At 50.0% G+C, this 27,999-nt stretch overlaps 1 long non-coding RNA gene across 6 annotated transcripts; it reads left to right on the top strand.

Annotated features, from left to right (window-relative positions):
* The first annotated feature begins 640 nt into the window (after positions 1–640).
* Positions 641–27,999, top strand: LOC119866611. Of its 6 annotated transcripts, XR_005380727.1 has the most exons (5): positions 641–816; positions 1,422–1,592; positions 2,671–2,774; positions 22,139–22,180; positions 27,973–27,999. It is a non-coding gene; the product is annotated as an uncharacterized LOC119866611 (long non-coding RNA). The 6 variants fall into 6 exon arrangements; XR_005380728.1 differs by lacking the exon at positions 27,973–27,999 and having other exon boundaries at positions 22,139–22,182; XR_005380726.1 differs by lacking the exons at positions 22,139–22,180; positions 27,973–27,999 and adding an exon at positions 4,801–5,138.

Raw genomic sequence — 27,999 nt, 5'->3', positions numbered from 1 at the left:
ATCATCTGCTGTGGCCCAGGGCTTCCACATAAACACACTCTAATCAGGCAGGACATTCCAAGGGTGTGGAGGTCACTTCCCAGGAGCCCAGGACAAAGGCCAGATCTCTCTTTGGGCAAGGCTAATTCCTAGATGCACAATAACTGAGTACTCACATGTTCATGAACATACACGTCTATGCAGAGACATCCAGGAATGGAGTTCCATTAGTTTGGGATCATTCAAGGAATCATTTCCAAAAAATCTCTCCTCACCTCCTTTTCTTCTTTGTTAAGTAACAAGCAGACATCCGAGGTTCTCTTTTGTCACCCCTCCCTTCCACTGGTGGCCAGTCCCTTCCCTATGTTTTTGGGGCCCTCCCTGCCTGGTGCCTTAGTCTGTGTGAGCTCCTAGAACAAAGTACCACCCACCGGGTGGCCTACAAGCAACTGGAATTTATTTCACACGGAGTTGGAGGTTGAGAGTCTACAATGCGTCGGGTTCTGGCAAAGGACCCTCTCCTCCCATCCGTGTAAGAGAGGCGGGGAGCAGAGAGGGGGACCAAGCACGCTGGGGACTCTTACAAGGGCACTAATCCCATTCATGGAGGCTCCACTATGACCTCAACAAACCCACTGGGCCTTCCGAGGCCCCACCTCCTCACACCATCCCACTCAGGGGTTGAGTTTCAACCAACATCTGGCCCATGACAACTGGGGAGCCTCAGTGGTCCATGCTCTCTCTGTTGAGGCTACTGAGGTCAGGATGTCCTCACGGATACGGCTGGACACTCAAGCATGGGCCACACAGCAGGACATCGTGGCAAACCCAGCGTGGGTGAGTCCCCCCCCCCCCCCCCACCTGCAGTCAGATCTGCTGCGTTGGGGATGAAAGATTGATTAGCTCATTACCCAGTGCTGGCGACTTCCTGGGTTGCTCATGCTTTACAGCTGTGAAAGGGTTGCGATAATCAAACATTAAACCATCCAATTAAAATTGACGCCAGGAAATGCCATTGTGAGTTTTTTGGGGAGCTTTCCTTTAGTGACTTGTTGGATGCACTCTTTGGATGTCTTTTTTCTCCTGCTTTTACCGTAACAGGGAAATTAAAAGCACATGGCAGCTCTTGGGCGTGTTTTGAATTTTCAAATCCCGGGCTCCCCCACCCCGCCGCTGGAGGTCCGAGGGGCCGGTCATCTCTGGGCTGTGTGTACACTGAGGCTCTGATGGCACAGAAGGCCAGGCTGTCTGCAGGCCCGAGTGGGTACCCGGAGTCCTGTGTGGGACCAGCAAGCAGGGCCCTCACGAGGGCCGCTCCTCCTGGCCGGGCCCTGGCCAAGGGAGGGCTACGTGCCTTTGGAATGTCTCAGGCCCCAGATCAACTAAAGCTGGAGCCACAGCGCTGCTGGAAGCCGCACAATGCAGTTGTTTTTATTCTGCAGACAGTACCTCTGCCTCCAGTTCAGATGGCGCAGCAGGGAGCAAACTGAAGGCCTCTACTCAGCAAATGGAGAGCAGGTCTGGGAGGCGGAGAAGAGTCTCGGGTTCCCGTACAGGTCCCCCGTGTGACACCGGGCACAGATTTCCCCAAGAAAGTTGATAAAGCCATCAAGGTGTGTAGTTTTGAGCAGGCCTTTTTGTGGGCATCATTGATCTGGGTGAGAAGGGGCCCGGGCAGTAGCTGTGGGGCAGGGAGCGCTTGTGCCCATGCAGCACCCTTGTGTCAAGGCCACTTTAGGGGGTGCTTGAGGCAAACCAAGGAGGCCCTGCTCTAGGGGGAGCAGGACCAGGCAGTAGAGGCTCTGCTCCTCCCTGCAGATTATGGGCTGGCTGGGGGCAGGCTTGTGTACACCTGCTGGCCACGGAGGGCTGCTTTCCTGCTGGGCTATCATCAAAGCAGGAGCTCTTGGCTGGCAGGACACTTGCATGTAGCCATTTCAGGATAAGGCTTGTAGAAGGCAGAGGAACATTTCCCTGCAGGAGCAGAGGTGGGGAGGAAACGAGCAGTGACCAGGGCTTTGGCTGGGACACCTACTTCAATGCAGGACCTGAAGGGAAGCAAGACATCTTGGTGCAGGAGCAAATGAGGCTTCCTCCAGGGTGGCCTCCCTGCTTTCTTCCTCCTAGACCTATTGTCGACTTGGTCCTCAGTTTACCTGGTCTCTGCTCACGTGCACTTGCTATTCTGTAATTTCTATTTTGGCAGGAACCCCACAGACTCTAACCCATAAAGCCACCGAGGGGGCCAACTGGGAAGCTGCCCCCCCGCCCCCCGCCCTGTCCCACTCCATAAGGCTGAATTAGCCTCGTTCCTTCCAGGGGATGATGTGCCGGTGCCCAGCGCATTGGCTTCTCAGAGCTGTCACTGTACCCATCCCAACCTCAATTCAGCTTGCATTCTGAGCCGTCACCTGTCCTGGCACTGCCTGCCCCTGCCCCATCGCCTGTGACAGTCCCTTTCTCAGATCTGGCTTCGAGCCTGCTGGCTTCTTGAGGATTCTCTGGCCCAGCCTCCTGTCCTGCAGAGGGAGCAGCGGCACGCTGCCTGTGGGAGTGTCCCCTGCTCCACTCAGGACCACTGGTGGCCTCCCAGGCACCCACTGGGGCAGCCCCATATCCTAGTCACTGCTGTTAAGTAACCGACCACCCCAAACTTGGTGGCACAGAGTATCTACTTTTTTATGCTTCCAGATTCTGCGGGCCAGGAATCTGCAAACAAGTCAGTGCAGTGGGGATGACTCATCTCTACTTTCTGATGTCTGAGAAGATCCAAGGGCTGTGATTCCACAGGCAAGGTGCTTCACCTCTCTGCACCTCAATCTCCCCATCTATAAAGTGAAGGTGACAATTAGTGCTCATAGGGTCACAGGGAAAAGTAGTAGAATTACTCATGTAAGGGTTTAGAATTGGGCCCAGCATGTGGTAGGTGCTGTGGAAGCTTCTGTGGTTCTGATGGTTTGTGAGAACTGGCTGATTTGAGTCTCACAACTCTTCGAGGCAGATATGGACAGTTAACATACCCATTTTGTGGATGAGGACCCTGAGGCACAGGGGTGCATTTTGCCAGTCTAGTATCTTTCGAGGGTGGAGCACAGGAGGCTGCCAGAGCAGGAGCCTCAAGAAGTCGTCAAGGGAGGTAAGAGGAGAAACAGTGCTTCTTGTTAAGTCCCTTCTTCTGCACAGCCCTGGGGTGAGCCAGAGCAAGGGGCACAGAAGGCACCGCATGTGGAGTGTGGCCCAACCTGGAAATCAAGAGAGAGAAGTGATGACAATGGGCTGAGAATATTGGCGGAAGTTAGTGGGGGCCCGCCCTCCACACTTGAGCAGCTGCTGCGTTCTTGTTAGGTGCTGGGCCCTGTATTTCATCTGAGAGGCTGTGTTGGTGAAGGTGCCTTTGGCTGGGACTCAGGAAACCCCATGGGCAGTGACTTAAGTCATTAAAGGACAGAAGGCTCTGTTCTCTTCCTGTCTTTTTGCTGTACCTTGTGGTTTTACTCCATGAGGCTGCAGTCTCATGGTTGCAATTTGGTTGCTGCATCTGACATCGCAGCATGTTTCAGGCCCTCTCACGCGTGCATGCACTGCCCCCCACCCACCACCACCAAGACCAAAGAGTAAAGGGCAAAACCACAAGGGAACCAAAATCTATCTCCTTCAAGAAAGCTTTGCATAAGCCAGGCCGTGTTGTGGGGACAGCCTAATTGCAAGAGAATCTAGGAGGGTGAATAGTTTTATCAGGTGAATAGTTTTGCCATTTTGTCTACTGCCCTGTACAAAAGTGATGCCCTCTACATTCTGAAGGAGGGGAGAAGGGGCTTTGGGAAGTTCAGGTTGAGGGAGAAAGATGAACACGTGAACATATGATTCCAATAAACCACAGTCGGTGGACAACAGACGTAAGTAGAGGTCAGTGGGGGCCCATCAAGAGGTGTCCAGCCCGAGGAGGACTTCTCAGAGACAGTGGGATCTGGGTTGAATCTTAGGGACAGTAGGAGTGGGCACAGGCTGCAAGTCTTCTTGGGAGACCCGTTAGCGTTCCCAGGTCCTCATGGCCCCTCAGTGACTTGCTTTGGCCAGTGGAACATTGAGAACATGGCACAGGCACTGCTGGCCTTGCCCCCTTGACCCACCATGAGAAGGGCGCATCCTGGGGATCTTCTACGAAAAGCTGTGGTCTTGGGGTATCTGACCTCTGGGGCCCTTCTGGACCTGCAATCCTGCTGTGTTTTCAAAGCATTATATGTGCCTCTACATTACTGGGATTTCACTGGGAGAACATGGAGATAGGGCATTTTTGCCTAATGTGTAGACCTTGGAGGCTAATTCTGATGGTATTAAGTTATTGCAACTTGTTCTAGTTACATCTCTAAACTCCATGAATTTTGTTCACCACCACATCTCTGGTTTCCAGAACTGGGCCTTGACACTTAGTAGGTTGTCAATAAGTATTTGATGAATGAATGAATGAATGAATGAATGAATGAATGAATCTCATGGTCTAGAGGAGGAGCTTGCAGGGACACAGAAGATGAAAACCTTGTGGCAAGAGTGGCGGGTGGGGAGGCACAGCATGGTCGGAGCTGGAAGCTCTACCTTGTGACACGCAAGAGAGAGATTTGGAAGATGCCGATTTTGTTGGATGTGTACGACTCACGAGTGTTTTGGTGTAGGCACAGATTTCCAAGAGGATGTTTACGAATTAGAATGTTTTTTAAATTTATGCATTTCAATTAAATTCACTCTATTATGTGAAATTGTTGTTGAAGCCACTATTTCTCTCCATACCCTAATTAGCAATCAAAATGCCGATGTGTTTTGCAGATTTAACAAAGCCTGGCAACGATGATCTTTGATTCACTGGAAAAAAATTAATAAGCGTGTGAGATTCTTTCTAATAATCTCCACTACTTAATGAGCTCTGGAAACTTGCCGAAGAACTAGGCAAGCATTCAAGCCCGACTTCTTGGATGGTCTTAAAGGGATATGGTTTTTACATGGTAGCGATGACACTGAATTGAGAAAAATAGCCGATGGACAGTTCCCCCAAATCTCTTGCTGCTAAAGCCTTATGGGTGGGGCACCTGGATGGCTCAGTGGTTGAGCGTCTGCCTTTGGCTTAAGTCGTGAACCCAGGGTCCAGGGATCGAGTCCCACATTAGGCTTCCTATGAGGAGCCTGCGTCTCTCTCTGCCTATGTGTCTGCCTCTCTCTTTGTGTCTCATGAATAAATGAATAAAATCTTAAAAAACAAAAACAAAAACAAAAAAAATCCTTATGGGTGAAGCAGTGGAAAAAGCATCAGATTTGGTTCCATGGGCCTGGTCTTCCTCCCATCCCTCTGTGGATGGTAGGCTTCTTAAGGTCAGCTGGGGGCTTGGGATTGCTACGGAACAGGTGCTCACCATCATATCTGAATGGATATGTTAATAAATTGCTATTTGAATAGGAACCCCTAATCTTTAATAAAATTGTCAAAACTGCAGAATGTATGCTTCCCTCGGATTCATTTGAACACTGCCATATCTTATTTCTTTCTCCGTATGACCGTGCCTACATCTGTTTCCTCACTGTAGATACATACTGTATACTGCCCCCCCATCCCGCAACGTATCATTTGGAAGTTCTATTATGACATTTCACACCTAAATTCTAATTCTTCAGTACATACCTCTTGAAAACAAAGCCACTTTCTTCTATCCATCAATATTTTTGTTACACTAAAAACGATTATCTTTACAATATTCGGTCTAAGTTCCTATTTCCTCAACTGTCCTAAAAATGTGTTTCACGGTTATTTTTTAAAACACCAGGCTCCAATTCAGCCACACACATTGTGTTTGGTTGTTGTGCCCCTCAGTCTTTTTAATCCAGGATGGTTTCTCCACTTTTTCTTTTTTCTGGGACGTTTGTTTTTTTTGGAGAATGCAGACCAGTTGTCTTCTAGAATGCTCCACATTTTCGATCTGTCTTATTGTGTCCTTGTGGCTTTTGCATGTTCTTCTATCCCTCATGTGTCCTCTGCATTGGGAGAGAGGGCTAGAGGCTTCGTTAGGTTTCTTGGGTGAAATACTGTGTCCTGGGGTGAGGAGGGTACTTTGCAGGCACGGACAGGCCTGCAGCACCTCTGCTGGGGAGCCCAACACTTGGTTAAGGCAGCGACAGCGAGGGATCGCCATGTTAAGGCAACTTTTCTCTTTGTAGTTACTCTTCTGCAGGACGACATGCTGTCACCGTGTGAATGTCTTGCTTCTCCACTGCTTTTCACCCGTAAATCCAGCCTGAGTTCATTATTGCATTGGATTGCAAAAGGGAGCAACCTTTTTCCCCTCTCTCTGGAGCTGAGGACATCCTATAGCCCCAATCCCACCCACTGGGGAAAGATGTCTCCCTTCTCTGAGCCTCCTTTTCTCTGGGGGAGATTGATCTCAGCTCTCAGAAATAGTGTGAGGCTCCGCGAGGCAAAGAACAGTTTATAAACTGCAAAGTTCTATATTTTTTTTCAAGACTTCATTTATTTATTCATGAGAGATAGAGAGAGGCAGAGGGAGAAGCAGGCTCCCTGTGGGGAGCCCGATGTGGGACTCGATCCCAGGACCCCGCGATCATGCTGTGAGCTGAAGGCAGACGCTCAACCACTGAGGCACCCAAGCACCCCGCTGCATTTGTTTCTGCAAACTGGGGACATGGTTGTAGAGGCAAGCTGACCAGGCCGGCCACTGCCCAGCGAGGAGTACACAGCATGTAATGAGTGTGGTTTGAGGGACACGCTAAACACAGGAGGAATATTCCAGCAGAATAGCAATAAATTCACATGGGGAAAATTGTATTATCTCCAGACAACATTTTACCCTTTTTTGAATTAGAAAAACAGATCTTGAACCTGACATTTTTTTTTGCCCTTACTCCCCCCAGAGCTCTGTTGGCCCCGGGGACCATTCCAGTTAAGACAACTGGGCCCACCTCCTGTTCTTCAAAAATCACTGCCCATGAAGTTTCTAAAATGTGCTCAAGTGCAGTTGATTTTGCTCCCCGGGAGATATTTGGCAAAGTATGGAGACATTTTTGGTTGTCACCCCTGTGGGGCTGGGTGCTGCTGGCCTCCAAGGGCACAGGACACCCCCATGACAGAGGGATGGATGTTCCCAAAGTCAACAGTGTTCAGGTTGAGAAATGTTGGACTAGACAAGAGACATTCTCATTAAAAGGGAAAGGATCCAAAGGGCGGTGAAGGAGAGATGGGGTGGGGTGGAAACCCCATATTTTCCTGGCAGAAAAGTGTGGTACAAAAGGGAAGGCTTCTGCCAGCCAGCACACGCTGCAATCGTCATGCCTCAGTTTCTTCTCTGGGCTCCTGAAAGAGGTGGAAGATGGAACTCGCGTGGTTTTTCTCCCAAAGCTGGAAGTCTGCTGGGAAACTGCAAACCCTGGACCTGCCCTGCCCATCTCCAGGATGTTTCCTAGCTTCCTAAATGCCTGCCTTTCTCTTCTTGACTCAGGCCCATCACGGAGGAGGAGGCCGCCTCCATTTCCAACCTGCACTCCCCTGGGTCACTGTTCGCCTCTGAGCCTCACCTCCCGCACTCAGCAGGTTGTCTCTGGAGACTGGTGGGCTGCCGCTGGCCCTTGGCTCCTGTGTCAGCATCTCTAAAGCTCTTAAATCTGCTTTGGTCATTTGTGACTGGCTGGTTTTTGTTTTTTTGGGGGGGTTTTGTTGTTGTTTTGTTTTGGGCTTTTTGTTTGTTTGTTCTTTTCAATAGATGGTGCTATCAGTTGATTACCATTAGCATCTTGGAGGGTCTTTTCCATGAGGATCTTGTTTTTGTTTTGTTTTGTTTTGTTTTGTTTTAAGATTTTATTTATTTGAGAGAGAGAGAGCACAAGAGGGAGAGGGAGAAGCAGACTCTCTATTGAGCAGGGAGCCTGATGTGGGTCTGGATCCCACGACCCCAGGATCATGACCTGAGCTGAAGGCAGATGCTTAACCAACTGAGCCACCTCCATAAAGGCCTTGTTTTCCATGTAAACAGAATTAAGACCTTCAGGCAGGCTGTTATTATAGTGTTCAATGATTTCGAACTCTAGGTTTTTACTGATTCTTCTGTTTGTTTTGATCCCAGTTATCTTGAATAACTGGGACCTCATGAGAATGAGCAAATGCTGAGTTTGCCGTGCTCTTCATCTGGTGGGCACTCTCCCACACCCCTTCTCTCTAAAAAAGAAACCAACATGATAAACATGTTATTTTTCTTGTACCAAAACTGAGACATGGATGGGATGTCTGAAACTGAGACTGAATTTGAGAATTTAAAAACATTTTTCTTGTTCTTTTTTTAATGTCATGCTCTTTCTTGGTTTCCAGTGACATGAATACCAGACCTTGTGGTATTGTCCCAAAGGACTCTGAGACTGTTTTTTCCCCCCAAACCTTTTTCTCCCCATCATTTCCCCCCAGACTAACCAGGGCTTTAGAAAGTAGAAAGAATCATTTTAACATTATACAAGTAGTTAATCACCTACTGAAATTTTGGAGAAAAAAATAAAGGAAGAGTAAAATTACCAACAGTTCTTTTACCAAAAGAAGTCACTAATAACATTTTATTTTCCTCACATCCAGCCCTTTCTCTATGGAGAAGCATATTGCAATCATGCTGTTGGACACAACTGCAATCACAAGTTTTTTTAATTCTGTATCATCATGGTTTAAAACATTAGGTCACAGGAACGTTTCAAGGTTATCGCAAACCCTTTGCAAAATAATTTTGTAGTGTTCTTTTACAGTTTGTTTTGTGATGTATACACTGCCAGTGATAAATTCTCTTGATGTTGTCTTTACTTCACTTTTATTCCTGAACAGTATTTTTGCTACATTTAGGATTCTGGTTTCACAGTTCTTGCCTTCAAGGACTTTAAAAATAAGTTTCAACTGTCCCCTGGTCTCCATGGTTTCTGATAAGAAATCTGCCGTCTTCCAAATTGCTGGTCCCCTATGTGTGATGCATCATTTCTCAGACTACTTTCAGGAATTTTGCTTTATCTTTGGTTTTCAGCAGTTTAATTATGATGTATCTTAACATGGTTTTAGTTAAGCCTATTTTGCCCAAGTTTTGCTGAGTTTCTTGGATCCATAAATTTATGTATTTTACTGAATTTGAGAATTTAAAAACATTTTTCTTGTTCTTTTTTTAATGTCATGCTCTTTCTTGGTTTCCAGTGACATGAATACCAGACCTTGTGGTATTGTCCCAAAGGACTCTGAGACTGTTTTTTCCCCCCAAACCTTTTTCTCCCCATCATTGGATCATTTCTATTGATTTATCTTCAAATTAGCTGACTTATTCCTTTGTTATCTCCCTTCTATTGTGCTCTTTTAGTGACTAAAAAACACTTCTTTTTGGCTATTGTATTTTTCAGTTATAAATGTCTCCACTTGGTTCTTTCTTTCTGGTTCTATTTCTTTGCTGAGAACGTTTGACTTTTTATTCATTTCAACAGTGATCTTTCCTACTTCACGGAGCATGGTTGCTTATTGTAAGTCTTTTGTTTGATCATGCCACTATCTGGGTCATCTTGTGGTGGGCTTGTCTTGATTGACTTTTCTCTGGAGAGTTGTTGGGATTTTCCTGGTTCTTTGTTTTGTTTTTGCTTTTTTTGTTTTTAAAAAGATTTTATTATTTATTCATGAGAGACAGAGAGAAAGAAGGAGAGAGAGAGAGGCAGAGACACAGGCAGAGGGAGAAGCAGGCTCCATGCAGGGAGCCCGACATTGGACTCGATCCCAGGTCTTGAGGATCACACCCTGGGCTGCAGGCGGTGCTAAACTGCTGAGCCACCAGGCTGCCCCTCTCTGGTTCTTTGTATGCTGAGGGATTTCAGATTGTATCTTGGGTAGTTTGACTACTACCTGATGAGATTCTGGTGCTGTACAAAGCTTCTGGTAAATGTTGATTGTTTTGTTTTGTTTGGTTTTAGTGGGTAACCAACCTGCTTAGGGTTGACCACGAGTACCTGCCCACCTTCTGTTGGGCTGCAATTTCAATGTCAGCTTATTTTTGAAAACCTTTGCAGTGCTATTCAGGTATGTCCTCCGAGTGCACCCTGCAGGGTCCAGCCTGGCATCTGGACTGTGCTCATACTGCAGCTAAGCTCTTGAAGACTTGTCTCTGCTGCTTTGTGTTAGTTCCACACACACACACACACAAACACACACACGCACACGCACACGCACAGTTCAGAGATGAGGCTGGGGGCATCATACACGGAGATGAGCCTGGGATGTCAGGTCCAAGGGATCTCTTTTTTCAGCTTTCTCCACACATTCCAGCTCCTAGGGTCCCCTCTCCTGGTGCCCTGGCTGGAAAGCTGAGGCTTTTATCTTCCTTGTATTCTCTCTCAACACTCCCCACCACCAACATGACTGGGTCCACACTGGAGACAAAGCAGCTAGAAAAAAAGGAGAAAGAAAAAGCCACAGGCAGTCTTCCTGCCTCACTTTGAGCCCGAGAGGCCCCCTTTCCAGGTAGCTCTAGTCAAAGAAAATAGTTTTCTCAGAACTTGAAGTGCTTGCATGGCCGCCATGCCCACCGGTGCATGCAGGGGTTGTGGCCTCCTGACTCGGGCCACTCAGGGCCCTCAGAGAGGAAAAGGAGGAAACTCTAAAACCAATTGGGGATTCTTCCCACATTCCATCCTGCAGGACCTGCCCTGCTGGTTCTCCAGCCAGAAAGAGAGGAATTCTCTCAGAATTTATTTTGTCCACATCTGCTGCACGGTTTCAGGATTTGACTGCCTTCACATCCAAGCTGGAAAATATGGGAGGGGACCCCAACACGCTCACTACCATATTGTATTTTTTCAGGCTCTGATTTCTCTCTTCACTCTGCTTCTTTTTATTTATTTTTCAGAGTACTCTGGTAGTTATTTCATATATTCTATCAAGGTTTCTAGTTGCAATCAGTGGGAAGGGTGGAACAAGCTGTGCCTCTCAGCCAGAATCAAGGCCTGTAGGATTTTTTTCATGGCTGTATAACATCTTATCAAACACATGTGTCACGTTCCTTGAAATTTTCTCCTAATGTATTTTGGGTCATTTTTATTTTGTTTCTATTATTGTGAATAAGGCACAGAGAATACCTTTTTTCTGTGTTAAGAATTATTATCTGGGCAGCCCGGGTGGCTCAGCGGTTTAGCGCTGCCTTCAGCCCAGGGCCTGATCCTGGAACCCCGGGATCAAGTCCCATGTCGGGATCCCGGCATGGAGCCTGCTTCTCCCTCTGCCTGTGTCTCTGCCTCTCTCTCTCTCTCTCTCTCTCTCTCAATCTTTCTCTGTTTCTCATGAACAAATAAATAAAATCTTGAAAAAAAAAAGAATATCTTACAACAGATATTCAGGAGTAGAATTACTGAGCCCAATAAGGTCAACATTCTTAGATCTTGTGTTTCCTTCCATCTGGAATGCTCTGCCCTATGCCTTCCTACAAATGGATCCTTCTTGTCATTCAGCTCTCAATTTAAATGTCACCTCCTCAGGAGGCCCCTGACTCTTCCATCACCCGCCATATGCTCTTGATCACGACATACTGTTTTAATTTCTTCCTGCCTTGTTTCTCTGTATAAAGTTGTCACACTCATCATTTTCCCTGGTGAGTGTCCCTACTAGAATGTCATCCTCCAGTATGGGGACCTGTCTCTCTCACTCCCTGCTATTCCCTGGTACTTGGCATAGTGTCTGGCATGTAGTAGGTGCTCAATAAATGTTTGTTGAGCACATGATGTAGCATAGTGTTTAAGCATATGTGTTCTCAGACTGCCTGGGTTTGAATCCTCGCTCAGAGCTCCTAAATTGTTGGGGGATAGATGATAAGGTACGAGAAGCTCAGGGCCTGGGGTATATGGCAAGCATTAGGGAACACCTGTGCTTACTGTGTGCTACCCTGAAATTTTTACTTCCACAAAGTGGGGCTACTAATCCTTCTCCCCTCTTCAGTGTACAAAAAGGGAATGTTAGTGGGAACACGTTTTGTTGTTAGGTAAGAGGGGGCCGTTAAAATCTGAGGCATTATAGCTATTATGTGTACAACACAGTAAGAAAATTTCAAACGGATTGTGAAGCCCATTACATCTGTCTGCTAAGAGTGGCAGTTGAAATGAAGGTTCTGTCCGCGGGCTCTCTCCAACTCCCCAGTGCTTTTGCAATGTTTCATTTTGAAGGGAAGTGTTGAAAAAAAAGGCCATGCTGGGTGTAAGAAATGACTGTGTAATTTAATTATTTTAATGACATTAAGAATGTTAGTCACTGTAACTTTCCTTCCTGTGGCTGGGTACCTCAAAGTGGATCCTTAATTAGAAACGGAATGAAGGATCTTTTCTATGGGCTTCTCTGGAGAGATGTTCCGGGGAGACTCATGACATTCTGAATACTTTGGCATCTGGTGATTGTATAGATCTATTTTCATCTCCCTGCGCTCTCTCTGCCTCAAGCTCTTTCTGAATATCCGTGCCTCAACCCAACCTCACTCGATTTCAGGAAAGCCAGGCTCAGCCTCCCCTCCCCACCCTCCCTCTCCTTGCTCCCTCCTGGCTTCTATTTTTCCATCTGTCCTGCCCACTCTCTTCCTCCCTCTCTTCCCTGCCCCAGGGCAGGTGGGAAGCGGCTTGAGCCAGAGCTAGAAGCGGCCCTTGAGATAATAATGCAGGCAGATCAAACCCACGAACATTAATTTGATGCGTGTTGTATGCTGGGTTCTGAGCTCAGGGTAGTTGAGATCCAAGGTCCCTGCCCTTGAGGAGCTTTAGAGTTAATGAGATCAGATGTGCACGCACACACACGCACACACACATACACACATGGGAAAGTTTAACAGAGAGAGCTTAAGGCAGTCTGAGAAAGATGGCCAGCTGCAGTGAATAGAAACTCCGGTGGGACTATGGGAAGGAGCAGTCACTGTCATACCTAGTTGGTGTATGGGGGTGGGGGGGAGTGTCAAATTGGGTAGCTTAGTGGCTTGGCTGCCTCAGGCTCACAGACTGGGATTTAGGAACCCAGAATAATTGAGAGCCTCATGTTTATGGCTTGTCAGTACAGAGTGGCTTCTGTATCCCAGGCCCCTGGCCATCACCCCATGGGTCCCTTCCCTTCTTGCTTCACCCAGACACCCCTGTCACACATAGCATCTTGCCCCTATCTCCGGGATGCAGTTTCAACTCAATAGTGCCCAACACTGTGCTCCCAGGGCTGGAAATAAGTGGAGGCTGAGATGGTCTCCCTGCTGCAGGAATTTGGATTTGCACCCCACTCCAAGCCTGAGAACGGAGCAAGCCTTATGCCAAGTGCCCTTAAATCCACAAACTCCCAGAACTGGAGGCTGGCACAGAGAGGGACTCTGGTTTGGGAACTACAGAGGACTCTGGTTGCAGCAGCGGAAACCTGCTCAACCCCAGGAGGGGGCTTTGTTGGAAGACTCCAGATGTCTTCAATGGAACTCCAGGGCTGGGGTTGTGCACCAGCTTTCAGAGCAAGCAGAACCAGAACTGGGACATCTAGAGGTCACTTACCCAGTCTCCTGTAGTCTGCTCAGCTTTCAAAGTGATACTGAGCGAATGTCTACTCTGGACAGATTCTGAGTTATGGTGTCAGGGGGTCAGACACAGACCCTGTCCTCAGGGAGCTACAGACCAGCAAGGAAAATTGACATTACACGAGGCAACAAGTTAGTAAAACATGACCAGCATGTTAGGTGCCAGGAAGGAACCAAGCAGCTGGCCTCAATGGAGACCAGTAGGCAGAGCTTACTTGGGACAGAGAGAGGGAGGAGGTCTCTCTGGGGTTCAAAGTGCAAATGGATGAGGAAGAAGCAGGTGTATGAAGAGCGGGGTGAAGAACATTCAGGCAGAGAATCAGTGAGTGCAAAGGCTTGGAGGCAGGAAAGACCCTCACTTTTGAGAAAATACAAGAAGCTGGTTGGAGGGAGGGATGGGCAAGGAGCCAGGGAAGCTGTTGGCAGGGACAGGTCCAATCTCAAATGCCGGAGGAAGGAGTTAGTGCTTGATTCTTAATGTAAGGTGGGTCATGGAAAGGGTTTAAAGTGGTGTGTGTGTGTGTGTGTGTGTGTGTGTGTGTGTGTGTGTGACTTGATCCAATTCTTGTTGTAAACTGATCCCTCCATCTGTGGCAGGCAGAGCAAACTAGGAGCAACAATCATGGGCATCGGGGCCGGTGAGGAGGCCATCAAGCACTCAGGCTGGAGACAGTGCTGGCCAGGACGGGAGTTGGGATTTTAGACAATCAGAGGAGAAAAGGGACTCATTTTGGAAGTTGAAGGGACAGGCATGGCGTGCCGATGGCTGTTGTGCTGGGAGTGTGGAAATAACGCCGAGTGCCAGGTTTAAGTCACCATCCGGGAACAAGATGGTGTCATTTACTGAGAAGACAAAACAAGTTTGGGGGAGCCAACTGAGAATTCACTTTGGATTTCCCTCTGGGATGTTGACACAGTGTCTAAATGGAGAGGTCCGGAGGCTGCGGACATACCGACCTGGACTTTGGAGAGCCCCTGGGGCGTGGGGTCTCCCTGGGCCCCATCTGCATCCGCAGGAAAGGAGGAGAGCCCCCAGAGAGAGGAGCGGGAGAACTAGAAGAACAAGGGGCCCACTGTCTGAGGTCTCGGCAGAGGATGAGGAGGCATAGCCGGCCTGGTCAGGGCGCGGAGAGGAAAGCCAAGGACGTCAGGCATTCAGCAACCACATGGGGGAGTGTGTGGGAGCAAGCCACGGTCCACAGTGTCCAACAGTGCTGAGACATGGAGGAAGGAAAGGACAGTCATATTTGGCCACAAGGAGTCCATGGCCGACCTTGGCAAGAGCTGTGTTGACCTTTGACTTGACCCTACTCAGTTTCCCGGCTTCTCAGTCCACAGAGCAGCTTAGAATCCCTCTGAGCTTACTCGCTCCATCCACAGGATGAGCCACCAGCCAACACAACAGTCGTCCCTCAGGTGGAACTCAGATCCCCAAGGGAGGGAGTGTGCGGTGGTCACCCCAGGGCTAGCAGGTGCAGCCGGGCTTGGGGAGTCACAGAGCGCAGGCCCAGGGCAGCTCCCAGCCTTCTGGGGTGCTGGAGGCTGCTGCTTTCTGGGCTAGACCAACAACTGGAAGGAGGCTGACTGCATGTGGTTAGACCGCCGGTCCACAGCATCTTCCTGAGCATCAGCGCTTCCTCTCCATGGCCCTGGAGCTGCTGGTCACCATGGAAACAGAAGCTTTGTTCACCGCTTCCCCTTCTCTCTCTCTCACTCCTCCTCCTCCTGTTCCCCCTCTTTCCTGTCCTTACAGCCACACGCCTCTCCTCTCTCCTTTTCCTTCCTCGATTTTTATTCCTCATTTTCTGTGTCGCTTGCCCTGACTTCCTCATTTGTTATTTTATTTTTCTATTACGTGCAGCTTTGTTAGCCACCTTTAATTCCCTCCGAGGGCTTAAGGTAGCTGTACTCATTTAGATGTATGCACATCCCCGTCTACACACATAAAGCACATCCGTGATGCAAGATCCCGGCGCCCTTTGACCACGCCGGCGCTGGCCCAACGATTATTAGAAAGAGAATAAAAGAGTGGGGACGTGCATGCTATAGCCTTGCCATTCACCAGACGCTACTCGGAGTACAGGATTTTCTTTTAGATTATCCTGAGACCCGCATTTAGATAAGACAGCTTCTTTGGCATATCTGTGAAAAAGTTAAAAACAGCCAGGGTTTGATTGCTCCTATCTTAGCAAGCTTAGCTATCAGTCATGCTCGGCTAAAAACACCCACGGCGCATCTTCGATTTTATGTACACACACAACTAATCCAGGTTCTTCCAAGAATGCATCTGCCAGAGTCTCTCCACATTAATCAAATCAAGGCAGAGAGCCCAACAGCCAACTCCATGGAGAAGAGTGCGGATACAGAGCTCCCCCCGGCCTCCAGAGCAGAGCCTGGGCGCCTTCTCCATCAGCAGGTGGCTCCCGGTGCACCAGAAGATCTGGACCTCCAGGGAGCTCCCCAAGTGGGCTAGCTGGGTCCTCTGTGGGTGCTCAACCCAGGATGGCGAGCGGACCAGGGCTGGCACTTCCTTCATGACCTGCAGAGCCAGGTGGCAAAGAAACGACAACAGAACAGTTGAAACATAACTAGATGGCCGACTGGATTGGGAATTTATTTTTCTTTTTAAATGGTAAATCGTGAGGGTCAAAATGGCAAACGTGGATTGCTTATAAGGTTCCAGCGCAAACTGAGTTCATTGGCCTTCACCACTGGGCTGGGCGGTGGGTGTATTTGAGGCCATGTTCCTGAGCCCAGGCAGGTGTCCCTGGGTGAGTCCCAGGGCAAGTGCCCCAGAGAGGGCTAAAAATGAAAACAAACTATGAGTGGCCACCAGCGTGCCTTCTGTCTCCCCCTTTGAGGACTGTCTCTGGAAGGCCGGGCTGTGGATGTGGGCTGTGGCCAGGGCTTCGGAGCAGAGTCCCGAGTCCAGCCTTTGTGACCCCTCATATGATCTGTTTCCCCAGCCTTGCAGTGGACAGGAGCCCCCTGTCTGGCAGGGATGCTCTGGGGTACAGGCTCTGATGTGGGCCCAGCGGCCGGGCACCACTGTGGCCCAGCGACGCTCTGGGGTGCCTTTGCCTTCACAGCGACTGGGGGGTGCCTCATGTGACCTCTGGGCTCACTCTGCACACCTCTGGCCACCTCTCCGTTTCAGCGGTCCTGCCTCTTCCACTTCCTAGAGGATCCACGCTTCTCTTTCCTGGGCTCTTGGAACTCCCTCTGGCCTGGCCTCACTGCCCGGGTAGCTAGCATTCTGCTGCTATTCTTAGCTCCGTCACTGTCCCCCTCCCTCCGAGAAGTACCTGGATGCTCTAAGATCAGGAGAGGAGCCCCACCAGGGAGAGGGGCTGCTGGGCCCCCGAGTGTCCCTGCTCATATTATGTCGCACTTGTCTGCTCACTTGTCCCCTGGCCCGTGAGGCTTTGAGGCCAGGAGTCCCTATGCTTAGCACGGGGCCTGGAACATAACAGGCGCTCAATAAATGTTTGCTGAATGACTTCGTGAATGAAAGAGTCTTATCAAGGGAAACCTAATTCAGATTCATTCTGGGCTGAATTGTGTCCCCACAAAAACAGATATGTTGAAACCCTAACCTCCAGTGTCTACAAATGTGACCTTATTTGAAAATGGGGTCTTTGCAGGTGTAATCTGGTTAAGCTGAGGTCATTAGGAGGAGTCTTAACCCAGTGCAGTTGCTGTCCTTATAAGAAGCGGGAGATTCAGACATGGACACACCAGGACAGTGCCATGTGACAGCAGAGAGGGACAGATAGAGGTAGGATGGTTCTGTAAAGCTGGCAATGGAGATTGGCACGATGCAGCCTCAAGCCGAGGACTGCATGGGGCTGCCAAAGCTGGAAGAGGCAGGATGTGTTGTCCCTTTGAGCCTTTGTAGGGAGCAGCTCTGCTGACACCTTGTGTTAGGGCTTCTGGCCCCCAGAACTCCGACAGGACAATTCTGTGTTCTCTGAAACCACCCAGTTTGTGCCACTTTGTCACAGCCGCGCCGGGAGACCGATGCAAGGTCAGTGGTGAATCAGAGAAGAGGTGCAATTGGTTCAGCCTCTGTGGCTACTTCTGTCTTCTATCTATTACAGTCCGGAGCATTTCCAGGACTATTTAGCGATTGACAATTCAGAGCCCACCTGGTGCTTGTCCCTGGCGGACACTACTGGGGGGACTTCTGGGATGGAGAAAGCTGGGCTCCTGTGGGAACCTCCCTCTGCAGCCCACCTGCAGGCCTGGCTCTGAGGTGAGGCGGGGGCCGGTGGGGTAGTCTCCAGAACCTGTGGGTGGGGGCAGCGGGGTTGGGGGTGCCGTCAGGTGTGATGGGTGCTGAGTTGGCATTGGAAGGCGTCTACTGGGGGAGGGCAGGTGGCCTTGAAGAAGAGCCCACATCCAAGACTGTGGATGCACAGAGGGGGAAGGAGTGAAGGAGCCCAGCCAGGTGGCCCAGGGCAGGCGCTGGCCCAGGACTCTGACATCAGAGCACGACACCAGTGTGGTGCAGCTGGGAGAGGAGAGGGATGCATGGGGAACAGGGCAGGTGCATAGGGCCCGAGGGTGCAAGTTGGCCCCTGTAGTGGGGTTGAGCTCAGGAGGGCGAGCGTGGCCATCAGAGGCTCCCCAGGGTGCTCCAGTCCTGTCTGCAAAGTGGGGCTGTGATGGTCCTGCCTACCGGGCTCTGCATGGCTCTCCTGGGTGGGACCGTCCCTGGACATCGGGGAAGCTCCAAGAACATGACAGGAGGGAAGCATGTATATAGTTATCCACTCATCCCTCGCCTTCTTGGCTTATTTTAAATGAAATCAGAACGACTTGTTGAAAGCTGTTCCTCAGGGAGCTTTTACTGGCTTTCCATTTGAGTCATGCTTTAGACTTTTCGAGTGCTGACTACCAACCTCTGCAAGTGGGGGTGTGTCAACGGCGATGCAGCGGTGTGCAGTGGAAGGAGAGTTATTCTGGGGTCGTCGACTAGCCCAGCGAGTAAACATCATAGGATACAAGCAGCCCTGGACCAAGGCCTTTAGAACTAAATGACCGGCCGGGGAAGGTAACAAATGACAGGGAGGCAGGCTTTGATTTGTTACATGTGACCGTGCGGAACATAAATTATATAGCTGCTTTCTGGGCAGGGCACCAGCTAATTACTTTATTCAACACAGATTTGTACTTTGGCAAAAGATGTTCTTAAAAAAAAAGAGTTAAGCCTGGTGCAGACTGCAGTCTGAATTTATAGAAGCAGAATTTGGGAGGTAGCGGGACCTTGCCAGGGGGCCAGGCATAGACCTGTCACAGGTGGGACGTGGGTCAGCGGAATGTGCCCTGGAAGCCTTTCCTGGACGTAGGACCCTAAAGTCTATGGAAAGCAAGTGTCTTTGGGATGCAAGCAACACATAGATCCTGCTCTCTGGTGAGGGCTTCTGGGTTTTCAGAAGAAAATTTTATTTATTTATTTATTTATTGGAGGGGGGTGTGGGGCAGGGGCAAAGGGAGAGAGAGAAGCAGACTCCCTGCTGAACAGGGTGCCCGCCTCAGGACTCGATCTCTGAACCCGGGATCACGACCTGAGCGGAAATCAAGGGTCGGATGTTTAGCCAACTGAGCCAACCAAGGCGCCCTGTGGTCACGGTTTCAGATTCTTTTTTTTTTTTTTTAAACAAAATTAAAGCTGTGTGCTCTGTATACTATAATGAGGGAGGCAAGTCATTTGTACGTTTGTCCAAACCCCTTAGAATGTGTGGGACCAGGGGGTGAACCCGGATGTGAAGTACAGACGGCAGGTGATGAGGCCATGTCAGTGTGGGTTCGTCCTTGGGGGGCTGTTGATGGCGGGGCAGGTGTGTGTGCAGGGGGTTTGTGGGAATCTCTGTACCTTCCTCTAAATGTCACCGTGAGCCTGAAACTGTTCTTCAAAAAGAAAGCAAAGTCCTTAATTGAAAGACAGTTAAGGCCTAAGGTGAGGACAGTGGGTTTCCACACCATGCGGTACGTGTACGGTTTGCGGAGTTTCAACAAATGCACGACCAGCACCCAAGGCGGCCCGGAGCCCTGGTGCCACAGCAGCTGTTTGAACTATCAGCTCCGGGGATGTGGACAGGTTCCGCCCACTCCAGGTGTTCTGGAAGGCTCCACCTGGTTGCAGACAGGCAGACAGGCCAGGTGGCCCTGCGACTTGCTCAAAGAGGCAAGTGTTACCTGCCCAGTGTTACCTCGGAGGGACCCCTTGTCCCTCTGCCTCCCCTCCGTGCCCATGCCTCCCTCCTTCCCTACCTTCTTCCCTCCCTTCTTCCCCCCCCCTCCCTCCCTTCTTCCCTCCCTCCCTCCTTCCCCTGCCTCTCTGCCCCTTCCCTCTACCTCCCTGTCTCCTTCCCCCCACCCCTGCCTCCCTCCCCTGTACCTCCCTTACTCCCTCACCTTGTCTCCCTGCCCCCTCCCCCATGCTCCCCTCCCCTTTGCTTCCCTGCCCTGCCCCTCCCCCTGCCTCCCTCACCACCACCCCCATCCCATCCCCTTCCCCTTTGCCCTCCCTGCCTCCCTCTCCAGTCCTGCCCAGCCTCCCTCCTTTCCTTGCCCCTCCCTGCCTTCCTCTCTCAATTCCTTTCTTTCTTCCTTTTTCTTTCTTAACTGTTTATCCAAAGCTGTAAGTTTTGTCGCTGCCCGGGCTTATTTCCTTAACACTTCGCTCTCTCTAGAATATAAGCTCCACGGAGGCAGTGGTGATGCCTCTCATGCACATCCATGCATCCTAGACCTTGGGGCTGAGCCCCTCTCTTGGCACCGAGCGGACACTCACTGGCTGTTTCTACACACCTGCATGAGCCTATGGGGGGGGGGGGGTGGCGGGGAGTGGAATCTGTGAGTCTAGGATGGGAACAGCAGAAGAAACACTTATAAATTATTCTCTGGATGGGCCGATGCTCTCAGGGACTCCCAGCCGGGCCCTAAGAGGAAAGCATGCTGGGACTGTGTCACCTGCCATGATCCCCTGCGGGGTCAGGGTGGGCTGTGGCGTGGCGGCAGGGAGCCTGGGTGGTGACACTGTCCTCCCTCTGCACACCACGGGCACCCTGCTCATGCCCACCCCGGCGACGCTGCTTGCTCTGCACGCTGTACCTTCCAAGTAGACGCATTTTCATGATCACATCGTATAAAGCACAGAAATCTGAGAAAGAAAGGAAGATCTGATTTGAAGAATAGTCTCTTCTGCTGACAGAAAGCTGTGTGTTTGAAAGGGAGAGAGTTTCCCATTGGGAGGCCTCCAAAAATAGTCCTTGTGATTCGAGAACCACTTTCCTCCGTTTCAGGCCGATATTAGCAAATCGTTTTGGCGGCTGCAACAGGTACCCCCACCGTCCACGGAGCCTCTCATCAACACTCCATGCTGATGGGACCCTCTGGAAACATAGCTCTTCAGAACACATGGACACACCCATGTGCACACACACGCACACACACCCCTTTCTGATGCTTCTTACAGGTGTCTCCCAGCATGACGTTCAGTGCCCTGAGCTCAAAGGGGCAGAAACTCATAAATCCTGGAGGTGAACTCCAGATGCACAGTGGACATGCACTGAGTTGCTGCTGGGCAGTGGGAATTTCAGTGTAGAAGAAGACAGGGGCTGGTTATGGCAAGGGAGGCAGCATATGCAACGCGGTGTAGACATCCTCCTCAGCTCTCCCCCTGGCACCACGTTTCCGTCTTTCTGGCCCCTAGTAGTTTGGGACCCTGCTCCTCTCTCTCCTTCCAGAAAATGCATGGGAATGACTTGAATCCTGAGGAAATGTGAGAGGTTTCCTGCACAGATTTCTTATCTTTGGAAGGTCCCCAGCTCTTATGGAGCCAAGTTCGGGAAAATTCAGCACCCATGGGGGAAAAATGTAGTATTTATTTATTTATTATTATTTTTTTGGTGTGGCATTCCATGGCAGGGAATTTGCAGTGTGAGTTTTATGAAGCGTTACAGCTTCTGGATTTAATTTAAACTCTATCCCGATATTGTGCACACATGGCCAGGGGCTCAGAGACAGCTGAGTAGGGCTGACATGATTTATGGCAGGGATATTTGGGAAGCGGCAATCTGCCAGCCCCCGCAAGAGCCTGCGGCCATCCGAAGATGTACCACACCTACCGGAGTGGGGAGGCTACCACGGGTAGGAGGAGAGGCCAGCCTCGGCTTGCCATCAGCCTGACCTTTGTGAGGCATGTCCCATTTGTGAAGCATCTTTGATTCTTTTCTCTCTTTTCTGAGCTTGGTGAGCATGAGCATCATTTCATAGATGGCGAGGCTGAGGCTCGATGAGGTGAAATGACGAGGTTAGTGCATGGTCTGCCCGTGTCTCCCTTTCTTTCTCACATGGTTTCTTTCTTTCTTTCTTTCTTTCTTTCTTTCTTTCTTTCTTTCTTTCTTTCTTTCTTTCTTTCTTTCTTTCTTTCTTTCTCTTTCTTTCTTTCTTTCTTCTTTCTTCTTTCTTTCTCTCTCTCTTTCTCTCTTTCTTTCTTTCTTTCTTTCTTTCTTTCTTTCTTTCTTTCTTTCTTTCTTTCTTTCTTTCTTCTTTCTTTTTCCTCACGTGTATCTAAGGAGACTTCTGGAATGAAGTTCAGAGACGTGGGAATCCAGCAGGTGAGCACGTGGAGGAGCCAGCAGGGAAGGCTTGCTCCAGCAGGGTGTGGGCGAACAGGTGTGTGCGGGAGCCGTGTGGATGCTAAGACCTCGTTTCCTACCTGGACATCACCCAGGAGTGGGGACGGCACTGGGAGAGGAGGCTAGGCCAGAGCACGGAGACCAGGGCTTTGGGCGTCATCCTCCGGATAGCAGGGAAGCAGCAAAGGGTCTGACTTGTGCACTGATGGAGCTGGAGAAGGGGGTGGCTGGAGAAGAAGGAGGAGCCCTGAACGTGATAGGCAAGCATGAAGCGGGTTGGGTCCCAGGGCCACAAGGAGGTCTGGAGCCCCATGTGGTGAGTTGAGCCATTTCTGGGTCATTGGCATCCTCTGTCCTGGACTGAAGGCTTTGGGGGTGCAGTCATGGTGCATTAGAAGCTCAGGGGCTGAAGGAGGAGGAGCCTCCAAGGTCACCTAGTTTGCAGATGGGATGTCCAAGGCTCTGAAAGACCCAGAGCACAGAGAATGGTGTCCCTAGAACCAAAGCGACTCAGGGCCAGCACCCTCTCTTCAGTCTGCTCTCTCTGGGACCATGGCTTCATCATCAAGTCACACCGTCTGTAAATCTGGAAACACCAGGCTATGATGCCCAGCTGCCAGGCTGTTGTGTTCCTCATCATTTTGTCCTGCTCCCTCTTTGCCTTTGTTAGAAGGCCACATCACAGCACATGCCCATTAGGATTAGCCTCGCTGGGGGCAGCATAGGGCACTTGAATGCAAGCACCTAATAAGACAGCTGCAAAGCCCTGCTCTGTCCTGGCCTTAGGGTGGCTTCCCTGCATGGCTGGGCTGCCACCTGCCTGGCCCAGAGCGTGGTCACTGGACGCACTCTCAGAGACTCTGGCTTCCCAGGCCAGCATGGCTGTGTCTCCACTAGGAAGGAGGAGCAGGGCTGTGCTTGGTGCTCCAGTGGTGGGTGAGCTGGGGAAATGGGGGAGGGGTGACAGGATGGGAAGCAAGGACAGGACATGAAGCAAGGACAGGACAGGTGGTGGCAGAGTGGATGGCCCTGATGGGGGCTGGAGAGGGGGGGAGCCCCTTGTGAGAATGCAGAAGAGGCACTCAGTTTGGACACAGAAGGGCTTCATGATTCTAAAGATGTAGGGGTGAATTTGGAAGCACAGGTTAAGGCCAGAGTCGGGGAGAGCCGGCCTGTGTCAGCCTTTATTGAGCCCCGACCCCATGAGGTTAACAGTGGGGATGGTGAGAATACAATGTAAGCCTTCCCAGACTCTGTTCTCAGTGCTTTGAACACAGTAACCACCAATCCCCATAAATCTGTGAGGTCGGGATGATTTTCGTCCTCATTTTCCAGAAGGGGACACTGAGGCACAGACAGCTGAGGCACCTGGTCCAGGACTCAGCTGAGGGTGACCGTGCCAGCCTCTGAGCTCGGGCATTGCTCCAGGGCCCACTCTCTTAGCCACTGACCCAGCTGTGTCTCACCTACTCAAGCATCAGGGCAATCGGGAGAGATCGGGTGGGTGCCATGAAGAAAACGAACAGGATGCAGAGCTGGGAAACGAGGGGAGAAGGGTGAGTCCTAGTGGAAATAGGATTTTCCAGAAAGGGCTCTCTGAGGAAGGGACATTGAAACTGACCCCTGAATGGGGCACCTGGAGGGCTCAGTCGGCAGATCCTGTGACTCCTGATCTTGGGGTCGTGAGTTCCAGCCCCACGTTGGGTGTAGAGCTTACTTTTAAAAAAACGACTGAGTTCTGAAGGATGAGAGGGATAGTACTTATTTAAGAATTATTATTATTATTATTATTATTTGAGTAATACCCAAGGGAAGGCTTCAGTTGAAAAAGAAAATATTGCATATTGATTTTAATTGTTGTTTTGCTATTTTTGCTTTGCCTCATCAGCCTTATTATTATTATTATTATTATTATTATTATTATTTTTCTCCAAAGAGGGAGCTAAGCACTCTACTGGCCAGAGCGGAGGGCACACACAGAGCTCCATGGGGCAGGCGCAGGTCCCAACCAGGCTGACCCATGCCAGAGGCTGAGAGCTTCCCAGAAAGTCTCCTATTTTTGTCAGGCTGTAGCTATGCCAGGCAAACCTTGTTTAATTTGGATCTCTGGGGTGTTTAAAAAATTAATTGGTTTGGCTCCAACTTTTCCTCCTTTGAGAATAAGATCCATTGTAAAATTAAAGTGGCAGTGCCAGGGGGGAAATGGTCTCTGCACCTAGTGAAGAACCTCCTCTCCCCAGCCTGGGGAGGAGAAGGGAAGACTGTGTGCTGGGTGGGCTCAGGGGACGAGTGGGGTTCTCCTCCTCATGTTGTGTGCACCCCTCCCTGGGAGGGCTTCAACCATGTGGAGTGGGGGGAGGGGACCCTAGGACCAGGCAGTGATGCGGGCAGTGGGATGGGATGGATAGGACGGTGTCCCAGATCTTCAGGCTGCAGCAGAAGGCCGGGAGGGGCCCCTTGGAGGAAGTCGATGTGGCCTTTGAAGGTCAGTTTCAGTGCATGACCATTTATTGAGCACCTACTTTAGCCAGCCGCTGGGGTAGAGCCTGGAGGAGGCACACAGAGAAGTCAGGCTCTGGACTCTGCTCTCAAGTGCTTTTCGTGCAGCCATCCAGCCAGCATTTACTGAGCACCTTTTGTGTGCAGGAGGGAGGCCAACTGCTTTCCAAGTTTTTCTCCCTGGAGGAGTTCACTGGGCAGTGAGGAACTCAGCACTGTGCCAACACACAAAGGTCCTGAGGGCCGTGGGAGCCGTGTGCAGGGTGCTGTGAGAGCCCGGCAGGGTGGGCTGGGGTGGGAGGTGGACAGGGAGAGAGGAGCTCCCCCCACTGCAGGGAGGACGGCTTCCCCAGGAGTGGGACCTGGGAGTGTGAGCAGGAGTTTGTCAGGAAAGGAAGGGCCAGGGAGCAGCCAGGTAGTTGGAACAGGGTGCAAACGTGGCGGGTAGCATGTGGGGGGTGATGAAGAGAGAATGAAAGGCATGATGTGAAAGGTTGGGTCGGGATGAGAGGTCCTGCCCCCCATATTGGTCTGACTCAGGTGGGTGACCTGCCTGTGCTCCAGGCTGCACACCCCGGGGTGGACAGCTTCGGTTTGGCTGTTTATGTATTAAAATATACAATTTAAACACTTCAGCATCTAACACGCCTCACTCCCACCTCCCGGATGGAAAATGGAAACAAGAACAAACATACTTTCTGTTCTATCCATTGGATTCTGGAAGCTTAGGCTTAAAAAAGATTTAGGAATTGGATCCAGGTTGTTACAGCGGCTGCCAACTATGGTTGGATACACAGAGCATGGGATTTTCGGCCTTGAAAGTTAACCTTCTTCGAAATAGAAAGGGATTCTTAGGATAGACTTTATAACTGGATGTGACAACTTAGCTTCCTCACTTAGCACGTGGAGGGAGACAATGGGGTGAAAGGAACGGGAGCGTTGGCTGCTTGCTCCCAAGAGCTCCCCGTCTTTTATGCCCGAGCCCCTCCACGTTTCAGCGTGTGATTCACAACTTGGAGGCAGTCGGCAGCGAGGCCCAGGTGTGAAGGAAAGATGCCAACACTTCTAAAAAAAACGTGTTTCCTGATTGTGCCCCTCAGGGTAGATGTAATTAAGCTGAATTTTAAAAACCACTATGCCTCTGCTTTTGGTTTATGCTCAGTGTTATGATCTTAATCAGGTAATTGTAGCTTGAGAACAGGGATCTATTTTTCTCACTGTATGGGAGCATTTACATAATTTAGTCCCTGGATGGCAAAAGGGCATATTACAAATAATTTTCATACACTGCATTTGCTTACCTGTGCAGACTTCCGTTATTGCCTAGAAGTAATCAGGGAGTTAAGGAAGAATAAAAAGGTCACTCCAACATTATCAAATGATTAATTAATTTGGGCTGACTCTAGAAGATAGTGCCATAAAATTGATTGGTTTATTTAATTCCGTGGGGGGGAAAAAACAGTTAAGTCTTCTGTTTTCCAATGGCAACATAGAAATTGTTTTCGTGGTGCGCATCATGAGTCAATGGGCTATTCTCTATCGGTGCGAGCATTTTAGCAGGAAAAAAAACCACTTCTCAGCTAAATTTTTCTTTTTCTTCGGGCTGGTAATTTTCTCTAAAACAAATAATGGGCATTTGAGGATAGTGGACATGTGTTCATTTGGAATGCATCAGGGCACGTGACTCTGCCTGCCAGATTGGTGTCACCTGTCTCCCCACCCACCAGCAGGGTTTGGGGGCTCCTATGACCCCACATCATCACTGACACTTGACATGATCCAGCTTTGTCATTTCTGCCCAGCTGATGGTTGCCAGTGGATACCTCCTCATTTAAATTTAAATTTCCCTGATTACTAATGGCAATGCATCTCCTTACATGTCATTAGCCTTTTACGTTTTCTCTTCTATAAGTAGCCTGTTAAGATTCTTTACTGTTTTTTCTGTTGGGACTTCTCTTTTTTCCTTCCTTGTGCATCATGGATAGAAGTTTTGCTCAGACTAAGACGTTGCTGGCATCACCTCCCAACGTCTTAGACAGGGGTGGGAGGGTGTTGGGGGGTAGGGAGGTGGGGGTGGGGGTGGGGTGGGGAGTGAGGCTTGAGTTTCAGGTCTTCCAACCCCTTTCTTCTGATTCTGGGCTAGAGTGGCAGCCCCATGAGCATCATGGGAGGGGAGGTTGTTGGGGGACAGGGCAGCGTCTTCCTAGGCTTAGCTTCTTGGCCTTTTGCACTGAATTTCTCCTCATGCAAAAAAAGAGATTATTGCTCCTTGTCTTTGAGGCTTCATGCATTAAGTGACCACAGGAGCAGCTCCAGAATTTCTAAGTTTGAGGAACCTAGATCTTAAGCAACCCCATTGGAAGGAATGGCTAGAGATTTGCTGGACCGCGTGTGGGCCAGAATTCCCTTTACCCTGAGATTGTGAAGGGTTTGCTGAAGGTAGAAGTTTTGAAGCTGAACAGTTGGAGCTCAAGTTCCTGATTGAATCACTTATTAAGTGGGTGACTTTCAGCAAATGATGGAACTGTTTCTGGTTTCCTGGGCTGTCAGGTGGGGGAGAGTCATTCTCCCTTCACGAGGCCTGGGGAGTATCGTGTAGTCAGGCACCCAGCAGGAACAGAGGCACACACAGCTGAGGCAAGTTGAATGAAGCCCAGATGCATGGTCAGGATTGAGGGGACTGACAGGGGAGGCTGAGGCACCAGTCTAGCGACATCAAGCATAAGCCTGCAGGAAGTCATTACTGCCATGAATATTAACAAAGGGAGCCCTCCCTAGAATGGAGCCGGAGGCCAGCAGGGGGAGCGCTCACTCCCCACCACTTGTCTCCGATTGCAAATCCAACAGGAAGAGACAGACCTTGAGAGGTGGACATTACTTTATTACCTGGCAGGAGAAAGAAAGCTTTTTCTTCTCCCCTGGCAACAGCCCATCCAATGAGAGATGGCCACAGACCAGCCAGTGAGAAGCTACCATGCTTCAAAACTACAATGGACATTTTGTTTAAATTTTTTTTTTTAATTTTTATTTATTTATGATAGTCACAGAGAGAGAGAGAGAGAGAGAGGCAGAGACACAGGCAGAGGGAGAAGCAGGCTCCATGCACCGGGAGCCCGATGTGGGATTCGATTCCGGGTCTCCAGGATCGCGCCCTGGGCCAAAGGCAGGCGCCAAACCGCTGCGCCACCCAGGGATCCCGGACATTTTGTTTATAAGAACTCTCCCAACATCCCCCTTTCCTCTACTTTTTTTTTTTTTAATTTATTTTATAGAGAGAGGGAGCACACAAGCAGGAGGAG

The sequence above is a fragment of the Canis lupus genome, chromosome 28 (assembly GCF_011100685.1).
Source record: "Canis lupus familiaris isolate Mischka breed German Shepherd chromosome 28, alternate assembly UU_Cfam_GSD_1.0, whole genome shotgun sequence".
Taxonomy (NCBI): Eukaryota; Metazoa; Chordata; class Mammalia; order Carnivora; family Canidae; genus Canis; species Canis lupus.
The sequence above is the reverse complement of the archived record's forward strand: the minus strand, read 5'-3'. Positions and strand labels throughout refer to the sequence as shown.